Source organism: Balaenoptera borealis (genome assembly GCF_965194805.1).
Source record: "Balaenoptera borealis genome assembly, chromosome: X".
In the NCBI taxonomy this organism is placed as follows: Eukaryota; Metazoa; Chordata; class Mammalia; order Artiodactyla; family Balaenopteridae; genus Balaenoptera; species Balaenoptera borealis.
Window position 1 is genome coordinate 113,554,607 of NC_138881.1, and position 14,411 is coordinate 113,569,017.

At 45.6% G+C, this 14,411-nt stretch overlaps 1 protein-coding gene across 1 annotated transcript in view; it reads left to right on the forward strand.

Annotated features, from left to right (window-relative positions):
- FHL1 (four and a half LIM domains 1) overlaps nucleotides 1–14,411 on the forward strand; it is a 60,107-nt gene that overhangs the window by 33,823 nt on the left and 11,873 nt on the right. The gene's annotated exons all lie outside the window — the stretch shown is intronic.

Sequence of the window (14,411 nt, forward strand, 5' to 3'; positions counted from 1 at the left end):
CACTTACTGAATGACTTTAAAATAAGTAAAGGTTGTTCATGTCAGCTTAAAATAAAATTTTGAATAACACGTGTCATTCATCAAAGTCAGGATAATATTTCTGTTGTGGGAATAAAGACAAAAGGTCTTCAGTGAGACCATTACACTAAAGCCATGGTGTTAGGGCATCATCCTGCAAAAGCTGAAGTTACATTTTGGTTTCCAGTTACAGTGAGCACTTATCCATCTGTTATATTTAGATTTTTTTTTTCTAGTACCTTTAGGAATCTGGAAACAGACAAGTATATGCTTTCAACTTGAAACCACCATAAAAGGGGAGAGGTAGCGAAGAGGCCCGGAGGCTGGTTCCAGTGTCATCCCTCAGATGGGGCTGTGTGAATGGATTAGGGAACCTTTCGAAAGGTCTCTCTCTTGGCCCATAGCTCAAACCGCTCAACACAGGTCTGAAAATGCATGGGTGCAATAGTACGGTTCGTTATGAGATTTTCAGGGCTTCTTTGATTACGCCCGAAAAGCCTTACAATGGCTCTGGCAGATTTCTTTCACTTGGAGGCCGCCGTTCTCACTTTGGTCCCTTTGTTCTGGGTGGTACCACATTCTGTGCCTGTACCTAGGCCAGTACCTGCTTGTTTGTAGCTGCAGTTGATTTTTAAAATGTTTGCTCATCTATATTTTATTTTCTCTTAACATTTTATTATGAAGATTTTCAAAGTTGAAATGATGTTGCAGCGAACACCTGTATCCCCATTAACGGTTTACTCATCAATGCATATGATTTTGGGATGCATTTCAAAGTAAATGTGGTAGATTTCACCAGTCAAATAAGTTCATATATTTTACACACTTTGAGTCTGGCTTTTCGAACATTATACAAATGTGCCTAAATTGGCATCGAGTCCTGTGAAAGAAGCTGTCAAATAAATGCCCCCTTTTCACTGGGAAAAAATTCCGGAGCCTTTTTTAAAAGTCACAGATTTTCTGGGGAACTTCCCTGGCGGTCCAGTGGTTAAGACTCCACGCATTCACTGCAGGGGGCACGGGTTTGATCCTTGGTCAGGGAACTAAGATCCCCGCATGCTGGAGCACGGCCAGAGAAAAAAGTCACAGAGTTTCTGGAATTCTGGCATGGAGTTGGAAAAGAATACTGGCTTATTTTGAAATCTGAACTTTTTTGTGACTCAGACGTTGCTGACCTCTGATAGAGAAGGGGGTTATACTTGTAAATTTTGTTTTCATCCTTGAGACAGGAGCCAGATAACTTCCAGTTCTTATAGAGAGGCAGGAAGGATCATCTTTTAAAGTGTTACAAAATACATCGTGTTGGTCACTCCAACAAAATCTGTTATATTTGGAAAGCAGGGGAGCAGTTAACTAAGGACTAAATTTGGTCTATGCTGGATCCCATCCCAAACCCTGGTGTCAAGGTGTTAAGTGCAAATTATTAAAAAAACACTCTTGTTACAATTGGAACCGTGAGACCGTGATGGAGATGAGAGATTTTAGTGTGTGGCTTTTGCCCCCTTTATGCGGAAAGCACTCCCTCCATCCTTGCAAAGCTGCGTCGTCGTTCCCTTTATTCTCAATCCCCAGAACCTTGTCTAAACACTCTCCCTTGGCCCCGGGGCTTGGCTGGGTGTATTTCCTTCTGGAAGTCTTCCCTCGCACTCCTGAGTTAGCTGGCGGGAGATTCCCTTAAAAGCATTTCCCCCTATAGGGGCTAATCCTGCAGTTTCCACTTCAGTTCCAGCTGCTATTGCCTGGGTAGAAGCAGATCTCTGCGATGCTTCCAATCTCTGGACCTTGCAAGAAAATTTAATGTTTAAGAACAGAAAGTTAGGAGAGAAACTCTTTGGGGCGGGGACTAGGTGGCGGGCTGTGGGTGAAGAACTGGGCGGTTGGATACATCGTAAACGTGTCAGTAGGACATGAATTTAAAAATTACCTATAGGGAGTTGTAAAAGCTTAAGCAGCGCCTTCAGACAGACGCACTACTCTTTAAAACCTGTAAAAAGTCCTTGGCACCGTGGAAGGATAATGCCCTTTGGTCTTGGAAGAGACTGTTAGGTTGCAGAGGTTTCAGTTCCTCTACCACCGACTTGCTCTTAGATCTCAGAATGTGACTGACTTGTTCTGTGATGGTTTCTTTCATAAGCACTGATAATAAAACTGATTTACTGTATATAGTATAATAGGGACATTTAAAACTATATCTAGTTTCCGTTATAGCTCAAGTTTTTGAATGATTAACATTTAGGTATTAACATTACTCCAATTTAATTTTGTTTGAAAATTGTTGTTTTGTATATGAATACATTATATTCTGTCATTCATATGTACAGTACCACCCTTAAGTAAATGATATGTCCACAAATCAGTTTAGAAGGTTCATTTCCTGACCGCAAGACAGATGTCTAAAACACATAGAAATTGATTAGACTCTATACCTGTTGCTGGCAGGAAGGTGGAAAGTTTTCTAGATTTATGATTACGACAGGTGACAGTGTGAGCTTCTATTCTTAGTTTGACCTTGTTCCCCTCTCTTAAGGCAAGACACTTAATCTTCTTAACGTCTCAGTTTATCCATGTGTAACACCTGTACTCTTCTTTCATGAAAACAGTACCTGGTTTATATTTGATAGCATTTGAGGACTTGATATAGAAGGTGGCATCAAGGTTCAAATTACTCTGTAGAAACTATTTGTATGTTGAATAATAATCTTGACAAATTACTAATTACTACATTTAGAAAGTTACAACTCTGGAGGGAATTGATATTTGATATTGTTGTCCTGTGTGTTCTAAGTTACCATCATAACAGTAGGAAAATAAACCCTGTCTTGGCTGTGTTACAAAGGGATAAACTCACTTCTTCAAGTGGTTACTAAATCTCCAGCCCTTTAGACAACAAATAAAAAGTGCTCCTTGTTTTATTTAATTTTTCTGGAAAAAAAAGTCTTCTAACTAACCCTGGCTTAATTTTTTCTTTTGCTGAGAGCTTGCCAAGTTGTTCTCTTTGTAAAGAATGAAGGATAAACCATGTCAGTTACTTAAAGCAGCAAAAATTACCCTCTACAAACGGGCAGGGGAGTATGCTTTTGATTTTCAGATCAAAGCAAAGAACCAAGATTATGTGGAGCTAGCTTATAATACATTTGTACCCAGCTACTTGTGCCTTTGCAAAGAATCAAACGTTAACTAAATAGCAAGAGGATTAAATAGCTAGATGCTGAGTAAAACTAAAATACCCATATGACTATTTTTTAAATTCTATATCCTTGGAAGTTTAGGCTAATGTGAGAGAGATCACCAGTCTTTTCACAATGATCTGCTACTAGATTTTATGGTGTATGGTGTATAACTGTGTATGTGTTTACTGTGAAAATTTTGTAAGTCGTGTGAAAAGTGAAATCCACTCGAAAAATTAGAAGACACTGTCTACTTAGGTACAAAGCCTGATTTTTATATATATTTTTTCTTTTACAGATATTTTATTTTGACATTACTTTTCAGTTCATACAGTACTTGGACACACATGATTTAATTTGGTTCCCAAAACCAAATTAAATCCTATAGGGAGAGCAGGACAGGTATTCATGTCCGCATTTGATCGATGAGGAAGAAAAAATAACTTGGCTTGTGAGTAGGTCAACAGAGTCAGGGATTCTACCTGGGATTTTTGATTCCATATCTGTTGCTCATTCCTTGAGTTACAAAACAGTGAAGCCAACCAAACGTTCACTGTTCTTTTCATTAAATGCCAGCTTAAAATGAATTTAACTTTTATAACGTTGTCTCTGTTTACTTTGACAGAATTAACTTGTAATTGATTTTGCACTTGCTAAAACTTTCAGAATTAAATGTCCTGTTTCACAGCTCCTGAATTCGTCTCTTCTCTGTACACTTCCTTGTCCAATACGATCATTGATGTAGCATGTATTTAGCATGTGTTTCTGACATTAAATGAGTAGACTGTTGGAAGGGAATTGAAATGAATTAGCGGTATAATTTTTATTATACTCCTGGTCCTCCACACTGACCTGCTGCAACACCATGACTGAGGACCCCTATTTTAACACCGAACAAAAACTGCTGGTAGACATACTTTTTAATGATTTACATATATTATGCTGATTTATAAACATGAACCCCTTTTCCCGAAACCCAAAGAGTTAATTTTTTAAATGTTCACTGTGAGATTGGAGTCGGGGTACAAATGACACTTCTGTTTCTTGTTTGTCGGAGAAACAGGGAGGTACAATCTAAGTTGCGAAATCAGTGACACACAGAGCACGAGTCACCTGGCTTCCGTTAGTTATGCGACCTTTTAAAAACCAAGTGCCCGTTTCAGAAAAGAGTGACTTTTGAGACGACAGACATCAAGCTACTCTTCTTGCAGGGTTCATTTAAAGCTCTGATGCAGACAGAGCTGGAAAATCCCTGACAGGTTTCCATAAGGAAGGTGTGCAGTGTTGCCTTCCAGGCAGGCGAGGTGAAGGTCAGCCTCGTGACTCAGCTGCACCAGCTTGGTGCTGAGCATGGGCACCCGTGCCCAGCCCAGCTGGCTCCAGACCCTGGCTGAGAAGCCACCTTTCATTTTGTTCAATAGATAAAGAAGAGAATGTGAACACTTGAAAGTCAAATACCATAGGTACTTTATAGCTTTTCCACCTAAAGACTTGATGAACGCTAAGCGCCTCCTTAATCTCAAGGGGTAACGTCTCCGTTGTCACCAGTGCATCACGGTGCGCCACAGTGAGCACGTGTGTACGTTGTCAGGATAAGCGTTTGACTCAGTTTATTGTCTTATAATTCATTGGCCAAGACTTGTGGTTTGGTGCAAAGAGCACTCAACTTGGAATTAAAAGCCACTTCCTGTCTGTGTGGCTTATTAGCTGAGGGTAACCTTAGCATAGTTGGCATGGGATTTCCAGATGGCGTCTTTTCTGCCTGAACAAAAATAATCTACCACTTCAGTAAGCCTTGGTGGGTGCTGCCTGATCCACTTGAGATCCCTTCATCCTTTTCCTTTCTCTGTCTCTCTTTCCTTGTAAATAAATCACAGCTCTGGTTCTTTGAGTGCAGCTGACCCTTGTCAGGTATTAGGGGAAGGCAATCTGGTCAAACTCACTACAGTACTTTTTTTAGTTGATTCATTCCATCGTTTTAAACTTTGTGTATTTCTTACATCATTGTTTGTAATAACAGGCTGGAAACAACTTAAATGTCTATCAGTAACGAGCTGTAAATTGTGGTCCATCTACACAGTTGAATACTATGTACCTGTTACAAAAGTGGAGGCTCTTGATGTACTAACATGGAAACTCTCTAAAGTATATTGAATAGAAAAGGCAAGCTGTAGAAGAGTATGTATAGTATATCACTGTTACGTTTTTAAAAAAGGAAAAAGAAAAAAGTGTACATGGCCACCTACTTTTCATATGCCCAGTACCTCTGGAAACATAAGACACCGGTATCATTGGTTCCTGATGGAGAGGGGGGAAATAGGTGTCTGGGGCCGGCAGGAGAGGAAGACTTTTCACTACCTTTTCATCAATAGATATTTTAAAAATGCAATAAATCCACGTGCAAAAAAGAATGTTCACAGCAGCATTTTTCATAATAGCTAAAAAGTAGAAACAATTCATGTCCATCAACTGGTGAATGAATAAATGGGGTGTGGTATATCCAGACGATGGAATATCATTCAGCAATAAAAAGGAATGAAGTACTTACACATTTACAACATGCATGAGCCTTGAAAACATGCTAGGTGAAAGAAACCAGCCACAAAGGGTCACACATTGTGTGATTCCATTTGTATGAAAATGTCCAGAATAGGCAGATCCCCAGAGACAGAAAGTAGATTAGTGGTTGCCAGGGGCTGGGGGAGGGGGAATAGGGAGTGACTGCTGATGACTATCGGGTTTGTTTTTTGATGATGAAAATGATCTGTAATTAGATAAGGCTGATGGTTGCACAACTTTATGAATGTACTAAAACCCACTGAAGTGTACACTTTAAAGGGATGAATTTTATGTTGTGTAAATTGTATCACATTAAATAAAATAAAAAACAACTTGGTGAAGTCATGAACATGGAAACTTTAAGAATCACTGTGAGCATATTAAACAAGGAACAACTTTCTTAAGTTTCCACCTAAGAAATCTTTCCGTTGTAAAATATTATACGTAGTATCGCTGATGACGCCGGAAGACTTCGTATCCTTTAGCTACTTTCACTAACACCCACCAGGGATCTTTTTATTTTCTAGGGGAATATTGTTAACCCACATGAAGCCCTGGTTGATTGAATTTTAAGCAAAATAGCCAAAAAAAAGGATTTACAGTTATATGAGATGGAGAGATTGTGGCTGCAGGCCTTCCCCACTCCCTGCCACGAGGAGAGAAGGTTATGGGAGTTCTTAAAGGAGCCTCAGAATCTTTGGAGCAGCTGCCCTTCCTCTCCCCGCAGCTGATGTCAGAGCAACTCCTGCCCCTAGCCTGCCTCGCCAGTGAGCCGCCCCACACCCTTCCTTGGGTTCTCCTGGGTCAAGCTGAGTCTCGGGGTTTGAGGAGCCATTCCTAATAGGAGGGGGTTAGCCTTAGGGCTCTCGGGTGAGATCGGTGGACCTGACTCTGTGACCTCTCTTCCCCTAGTCACGGAGTGTTCACAGGTGCTGGGCCGTTGCCATCATAGCATCGGCCTGTCCGTAGGTTGGTCAGATAACAGTCTTCTGTCAGTCTTCCCAACTCCAGGTGCCTAAACCTGAGCTCATCTTGGGGTTGGGCATGGGGGGTTGAGCACAATGTATCTTTGCTCAGGGGTGGGGTAGACGACGCACATCTCAGTTCTGCCGCCCTGAGACTTTCGGCCTGACTGTGCTCACTCAAGCGAAGTCTCTCCCCAAGCAGCCTTACCTCAGCCGAGCTGCTGAGTTCTCCTTGTAAGTGGCCTAAGAAGATAGCGTCTTCAGATGCGTGTCCTTGGCATTCATTCCGAATGAACTCACGCGATCCAAGACTAACCTGTGTTCTGGCCGGAGCTGTGGCTCCCAGTGATACAGGCAGCCTCTTCTCACTGTTGATCTTCATAGGCCAACTGAAGATCAGAGATGTGAGCCGCAGGGGGCCTACCTCGTTAATTAGCCTCATCGAAGCAAGGCCTTATTCATCGTGTAGGAAGGTCTGATCATCCATTGGGCTCACTGGGCCCTTACTTGTAGGAGGGATGTAGGGAAGATCCCTCCCCAGCCCAAGACTGAGCAGGAGACCTAGACCTAGTGGGTCTTTTATTTTCACTAGAGGATCGAAAGGGCAGAGTTTTGTTCTCCGTAGGTCTCCGTCATGTGTTCATAAACCCTCCTTGTCCATATGGGAGGTACAGCTCTCCCCTCTGGGCTGATTCCTCTGAGTTCCTAGGACTTTCAGAATTGTTCTTGGGTGCCCCAGTCATTCTCAGGCCCGTAATCCTTGCAGCTGGGCTCTGGGCCAAGATCCTGAGCTCTTGTCTCTTTCCACATATCCCCTGTGGATTGGTAAACTTGAGGATAAATTCCTCTTTTGCAGGAATCTGCTTCTTGGGACATCCGTATTTTTAGAGTGAAATTGAATAAATAATAACACGTTGTGCTTACTGTGTGCCAGTCACTGTTCTAAATGTTGCCAGTATTTACTATTTCTCATGACAGCCCTGTTAAGGTAGGTACTCTTGTTATCCCCATTTTAAAGATGAGCAAATTGAGTCACAGCGAAGTTAAGTAATACTTGCTCGCACACAACCACTAAGTGGTGGAGGCAGGAGTCGATTCTAGACATTCTGGCTCCAGAGTCCATGCCCTTAGCCACTATGCTGTATTCCCTTGAAACTTTATAAAACAACCCCATATTAAACCCAGGGCAAATTCTATGTTATTTGTCTTAGAACAATGTTGGTTGCTCAAACAATCTCATATAAAATTAAGACTTGAATTTCTTTCGTGGAAGCCTTCAAAAATAGTCATGGTCCAGTCTAAAGCATTTCGCCTGAGTTCCATTGAATGCAGTGATCACCACCACTGTTCATTGGGTTTCCCTACCTCCGACAATCTGGTCTTGTTTACACTCGGTCCGTAGTCACATGCTTGTTCTCTTTGATTATCACACTGCTGGAAAACCAACAAGAAGCGTTGGAGTTTGAGGTGAACGTGATGTAATCTCTCCGAGCGCGTGACCTGTGGTGGCTTCTGCCACTCCAGCCACAGACTCCTTCTTGGGCTGTGTTTGCTGGACCTCGTGTCCCTGTCGTTCTGTTCGTGTGCTGCCCGCCTGGCACGGTGAGCGTGCTGCTTGACTTCCAGAGCTTTGAAACGACTCGCTCGTGCTTCTGGAGTGCCAGCTGTTCCAGGGAGACCCTCTGCTCCTCCATCGACCGGGCCCTGCTCTCTCGGCCCCGTATCAGCTGCCGCTTCCCACTGAGCTCGGCTGAAGTGTACGGTCACTTTGACTAGACCCTGGCTTTGCGTGAGAGAACCTACGAGGTGTTTTCATCCACAGATCGTAGAGCTGTCCCTTAGTCTCGGTGTCGGTGACTCAGGCACCCAGCCTCTGCCGATGATGACCAGAAGTCAAGGGACCGTGACCCCCATTGAGCATAAATAAACCCGCGTGCAGGTTTTCCGGCGACGTGAGTAGAGCCCTTGCTGGCGGCAGCGTGACGTGCCCGGAGCGGCGCCCTGGGGGGCCCGACACCCGGGTTCCAGACCTGAAGCTGCTGCTAACGCAGTGAGGAAGTCACCGCCCGCCTCTGGGCCTTAGTTTCCCGTCCGTAAGATGAGGCCTCTGCGGTCACTTCCGACTCTGTCATCATGCGGTCTTGATGAAGGTGGAGCCCGTGCCCCCGTGCCGCGTCCTCCCCGTGCACAGACGGACGGGGCAGTAACCTCACGGCAGGGCGCACTGGCCTTTACCCCCGTCTCGCCACTGAGTTTCCCGGTAATAGTGCCTGTCCTCGCCAACAGGGTAGCTCTTCCCGCAGAAAGATCTTCACGTTTGCTCTCCCAGACATGAGTCACCGTGGACCAGCACCCTCCTGGGTCAGGCAGACGAATAATGGCCCTCGGGGAAACTTGGCAGATGGGGACCAAGTGAGGCTTTCAATCCTCCAGAAACCCGATTGGCCCTGCTATCAAACAGTCAACCCTGTTGCCTGACAAAATCTAGACTTCCTGAGTGATGGCCAGATCGCGGCTTGACGCCCTTCCTCCCCCTGTGCTCCCACACCCACTTCTGTGCCCCATGACCAACCCCAGAGAACCACTTGTGTTTCCAACCTCTACCCTGAATTCTGGGGCTTTCCCCTGTTTCGGAGTTGAAAGCACCAGTGCATAATGAGGGGATGTAGTAATTCCAGTCCTTTGGTACATGAGCACAGGTTGTATGTTACTAGTTGAGATCTCACACCCCAAAGCAGGGCTCGTGAGTTATTATGATCACACCTCTGGTCAAGGCAGTCGGTCCCAGGTAGCAGAATTAAGAGTAAGGAGATGGAAGCTTATTTGATTTGCTGTTCTGTCCTGTTATGGATATTAATCAGCTGGCTAAATTATAGACTAGGGTCATGGAATGTTTAGCTCTCAAGCATCTATCAGAGGCTTGAAATGTCCATAACAGGTGGACTTGGTGAATGCCAGGAGTTAGCATGATTGAAAGGGTGTTTTGAGTCATGGCACATGGCAACGTGGAAATAAAACAGATATATCACAAGTGGGTGGTGGTGGTAGAAATAGACTGGAAGAGAATTTTAACACCTAAAATATGACAAAGATTTATCCCTACAAGCTTCTCCGTTTCATGAAATACTCGTTTTCCTCTGATCTGAAATTCTGTATTTGTATTGTGTATTTCCTTCTAAAACTATTTCTGATTTCTGTTTCGTTTCTCTTATCACTTTCTCTTTATTTCCTCTTTTAAGTGCCACTTCAAATATATATTTTTAAATCTGAGATCATCATAGTGGCTAACTTTGAAAGTCATTTGTTCATGTTGTCCTGATGGTGATTTCTGGTTAGAAGCCCACGGAAATATCTCTCGGGTGCGGTTGGTACAGTTCCTACATCTTGGCAAGAGTCTAGGAGCGGTATAGGAAGGGGCAGGCTTTGGGGACAGGAGACATTTAACACTGTTACTAATCATGGAATGACATTTTCAAAAATCAAATGGCAGAGGCCACGGCACGTGTTTAAATGCTTAATCTCTGAGTCTTACACGGAGATTTTCTAAGCCTGGGTGAATTGTGAAATGAACAGGCCTTCACTGGAATGAATTAGCACTTCCAAGGTGCTTGGCCATTTCCAGGGTCTTCTGTTTCATGTATCTTATCTCATTTGTAACAGGTCTTCCCCTTTCATAGCCACCCTTTCTCCTTCGCTCCGAGATTCAGAGGCCCTTTGGGGAGGAAGAATTCCAGGTTTGCTTTCATTCGGGCCTTACCTGATATAATTGCCCCTCGTGTGGTTCGAGGGGGGTCCCCTCGTTTTATTCTTTGACTGGTGGTGACACTGAGTTGTGACACTTAAGCGGTGACTATGCAAAATTTGGCTACTCGGTAAGAAAAAGTACCCTTTCCCACTCTGAAGGTTGACAGGAACATGAGATGGCAGAAGCTGTCCTGGGCTTTTTCTGGCAAGAGCACATAGGACAAGAAATACTCTGGAGTGCTCAGCATGGAATCGCATCGTGTCTCGGTGCATTACTAGGTGCCTTAATCTCGCGGTTGGAGTCGCTCGGGAAAATTGTTGGTGGAGGGACTGGGGAGTCTGACAAAGTTATACTGAGAAAACACTTGCCGTGTGTTAATGCATTAGTAGTAGGCATGGGGAGAAGAGGAAGAAGGGAAGAGAAAAATTCAGATGAAACCACTGATACATCCACAAAGACTCCATTCCAGCTTGTTATCATTCTCTTGCCTCTGGTGGCGACTCACAGCCAGTAAGTGAACCTGAGCAAGTTTTCAGATTTCTTCGGGAGAAGAAAACTACAGTCAGGGGAGAAGGGTGACCACAAGCCAAGCCGTGAGTGAGGAACTCCCAAGATGTGGGCCAACTAGGTCACTGAATTTGTCATGTTTGACTCTTAGGTTGCACCCCTTTGAACTTTGGAAGTTTGATCCTCCCAGTGGTATTTGCGAGGTAGAGATTCTGAGGTTCGATTGCAGGGCAAGAATCCCCACAAACATGATTCCACTGGAACCTCACCCTCATCCCTGTTTCTCTCTTGGCTTGACAACTTGGACCCTATTAAAGGGGCTTAGTTGTTGACATCTCAGAAGAACCTCCTTATAAAGCCCAAAATAAAGTGCCGTTTTTCCCCACACCGGCTCCGCCTCCCACGTCCCCCATCGCTTCCCCGATCACCCAGAATCACGACCTCAGAGGGCTCACGGCTCCTCCCCCTCTGACATACCTAAGCCGTCCTCTTGGTCCTGCCCCACGGTGTCCCTTCCAGCCCTCCTCTCCGTGCCCACTGCCCTGGGTGCCCTCATTCAGGCTGTTGCCCGCGCCATTCCTTGCCAGGCTGTGCTCTCCCCTTGCATGTGGCTGTGTGTGCCACCGTGCTCTCGTCCTGCGCTCCCGCCTGCAGGGGATTGCATCCTGCCTCTGGAGCGGGCCCTGCTCTGCTCGTACCTTTGCTCACACTGTACCCTTTCTTGGAATGGCCCCTGCCCTTCTCTGCGTGCTGCAGTATCCCCCGTTCTTCAGGGCCCAGGGCACGTACCATCCCAGCCATCTAGTCTTGTCCGATCCCCCAAACCCGATGTGATCTCTGCCTGTGATAAATCTCGGCACCACTTTCCATCTGTCTTGTCATACTCACCGTGCTGTGCCTTGTGTGCTAGTCATCTGTAGGTTGATCTTGGTACACTGCAAAGGAAGGACTGTCTCTTATTCTTTGTGACCAGCAAGACATCTTGCACTGCACAGTAGGACATGTGTTCAGCAAGTGTTCTTATAAAATCAACGAATAGGTGGGGTGGTACTATCTACAGGTCGAGCCAAAGGCGGGTTAAATGTAAGTGCAGCGTGGTTGGAGGACAAGAGTGTGTAGATAACCTGAGGCAAGTGGAGTCTCGGGGGTTCTCAGGCGAGAGGGGGCCGAGGAGCTGTGATGCCCGGCGCTCACTCAGAAGTCATCCTGATGTTCGCTGGAGCAGGGGAGGCCGGAAGGCCCGAAATGCGGCCTTCAGACGCTGAAGAGATTTGTTCCTGAAACACCAGCCAGCCCCACCAACAGCATATGAAGGTGCTTTGTAAACAGTACAGTGATTATTAGGGATGCTGGTACACACATAACGTGTGATGTGAAATGAAGGTGGCTCAGACGTTGATGAAACTGGTGCCCGTTCGGGTGTCTGCTGAGGGACCGTCAGAGTTTCTGAACCACTGAGCCCCCGACTCTTCTTGCTGAGAAATTGATTTTCAGCTGACAGAGGGCCTTCGCTGTTTTGGTTTTGTGAAAGTTACAGCTTTGTGACTTGAGGACATGGGCAGTGGGGACAGATGTCAGAGCAGGCGCTGGTCATACCGCATGAAGTTCTTCGGGAGGCCGACTTCACCTGGTTGGTGCAGACTGCAGAGTGAATGCTGTCGTCGTCGTCCGGGCTCCCGGCTCAGCCCGGCTGGTCGGAGTGGCTAACTGATGCATGGTCAGAAAGCAGTCCTCTTGTTTTTGTGTTTTTCCTCGTGTTTCGGGCAAAAGAGATTTCAGTTTATTTGCTCATTTTATATGGCTCTTGGTCTGTCCGTAGTCCGTTGTCACCTTTCACTTCGTGGAGGAGAGCCTTGGGCGCGCTGAGCTTATCGTTCATGGCACGGCGAGAGGGGCGTTTAAAAACACCTCAGCTCTACCTAAAAATACACCTCACTAAAACCGAAAATTTAGTAAAGGTTAATCCTCTAATAAATTAAGAGCGTTTCCTCTGGGTGAAAAGTTTGAGTTTGTTTGAGGGGCGTGGCGTCGTTCAGACTGGCCGGTCTCCCTGCCAGAACGCAATCAGCCGAGATAAGCAAGAGGCTGCGGAGGCGCGCTGGGAGCGCAGTGCCCCTTCCCTTCTTTTCCCAGGCTTTCTCTCCTGTTTTTTTATTTCTATTTTTTTGACATGTAATAAATCTGCCTGTAACGTCCGGGGTTTTACTGTTACATCATTTTCCAGCTAACTAGGAGTTACCGACAGTTTTAGCTATCTTTTAGAATAACTTTTTTTTTTAAGTTGAATGCATACCATACTTTAATAATCCAAGACAGTTCAGCTGTTTCTCTTGAGCATGTTTCATATAACCCGTATATAACAACATTGCTGTGTTTTTAGTCAGTTTTACATTTAAGGGTCCAAAATATATTTAGAATAACTTTTCATTAAACGTTTGAAGAGCATAAGAGCCGTGAAGCTCATTGATTCATTCATCGTGAAGCGTGTATCGCTTACCTGCTGGTTCTGGGAGCAGGAAGCCAAGTAAAGCATGACCCCGGCCCTCAGCCTGGGGGGAAGATGCATGAAGAGGGTGACACCAGTGACAAGCGCTAGGCGAGACGTGGCCTGACCCGGAGCGCAGGTCGTCCCCTTTCCTTGAAGTTCAACGGCTTGAAGCCACTTTTGGGTTCCAGGTGGGACCACGTTTCCGTTTCATATGTGACTTGATTAACACTTTCCACGTCTTTTAATTCATTTTTTCAACATAGAGTTTTTGCGGGGAACAAATTGGGGAAGAGGTAGGGAGAGCGGGGGCGGGGAGCATGTTTGCGATGTTAAACAGGGTGGCCGAAGAAGACGGCACTGCAAAAGCGACTTGGAGCAAAGCCTTGAAGGAAGCAGAGGAGCAGCCGTGAGAGGCTCCGTGCTGAGGGGATGGCCGCCAGGACCCTGAGGTGGGGCGTGTCTGGAGGGCGCAGGGGCCAGCGAGGCATGAGGGCGAGGGGGGCAGGGATGAGGCTAGAGGAGGACCCGGACGGGGGCTGGTTGGGGGGGACTCACAGGCCCTCCTCAGAACCTCGGCTCGCCTGGAGCTCCATCCCGATGACCAGCCTCCGGCCACTGGATGGCCTGTTGAGCCGTTACAGCATGTTAGGGCGCCATGTTTTCGTCCATATTTTTAACATTCATTGTTCCTGACAGTGAAGAGCGAGAGATTTCGTTTGTGGGACAATGTCTCTTCCTTGGTGTACATAGCGGGCGTGTATGTCTCTCCCTCCTGCCCTGCTCTGACACTAAGGAGACACGAGGCTAGGATTGCTGTCTTCGGTATTCTCCTGATCTCTGGTGCAGACCAAGTAGGACAGAGATAATGCCCTTGATCTGTATATTCATAGTGTCTAATCGCTTTTAATTACACTGGTAGCATAAGTCTGTCTCTTGTAGTTACTTTTATCATTAACAGCACA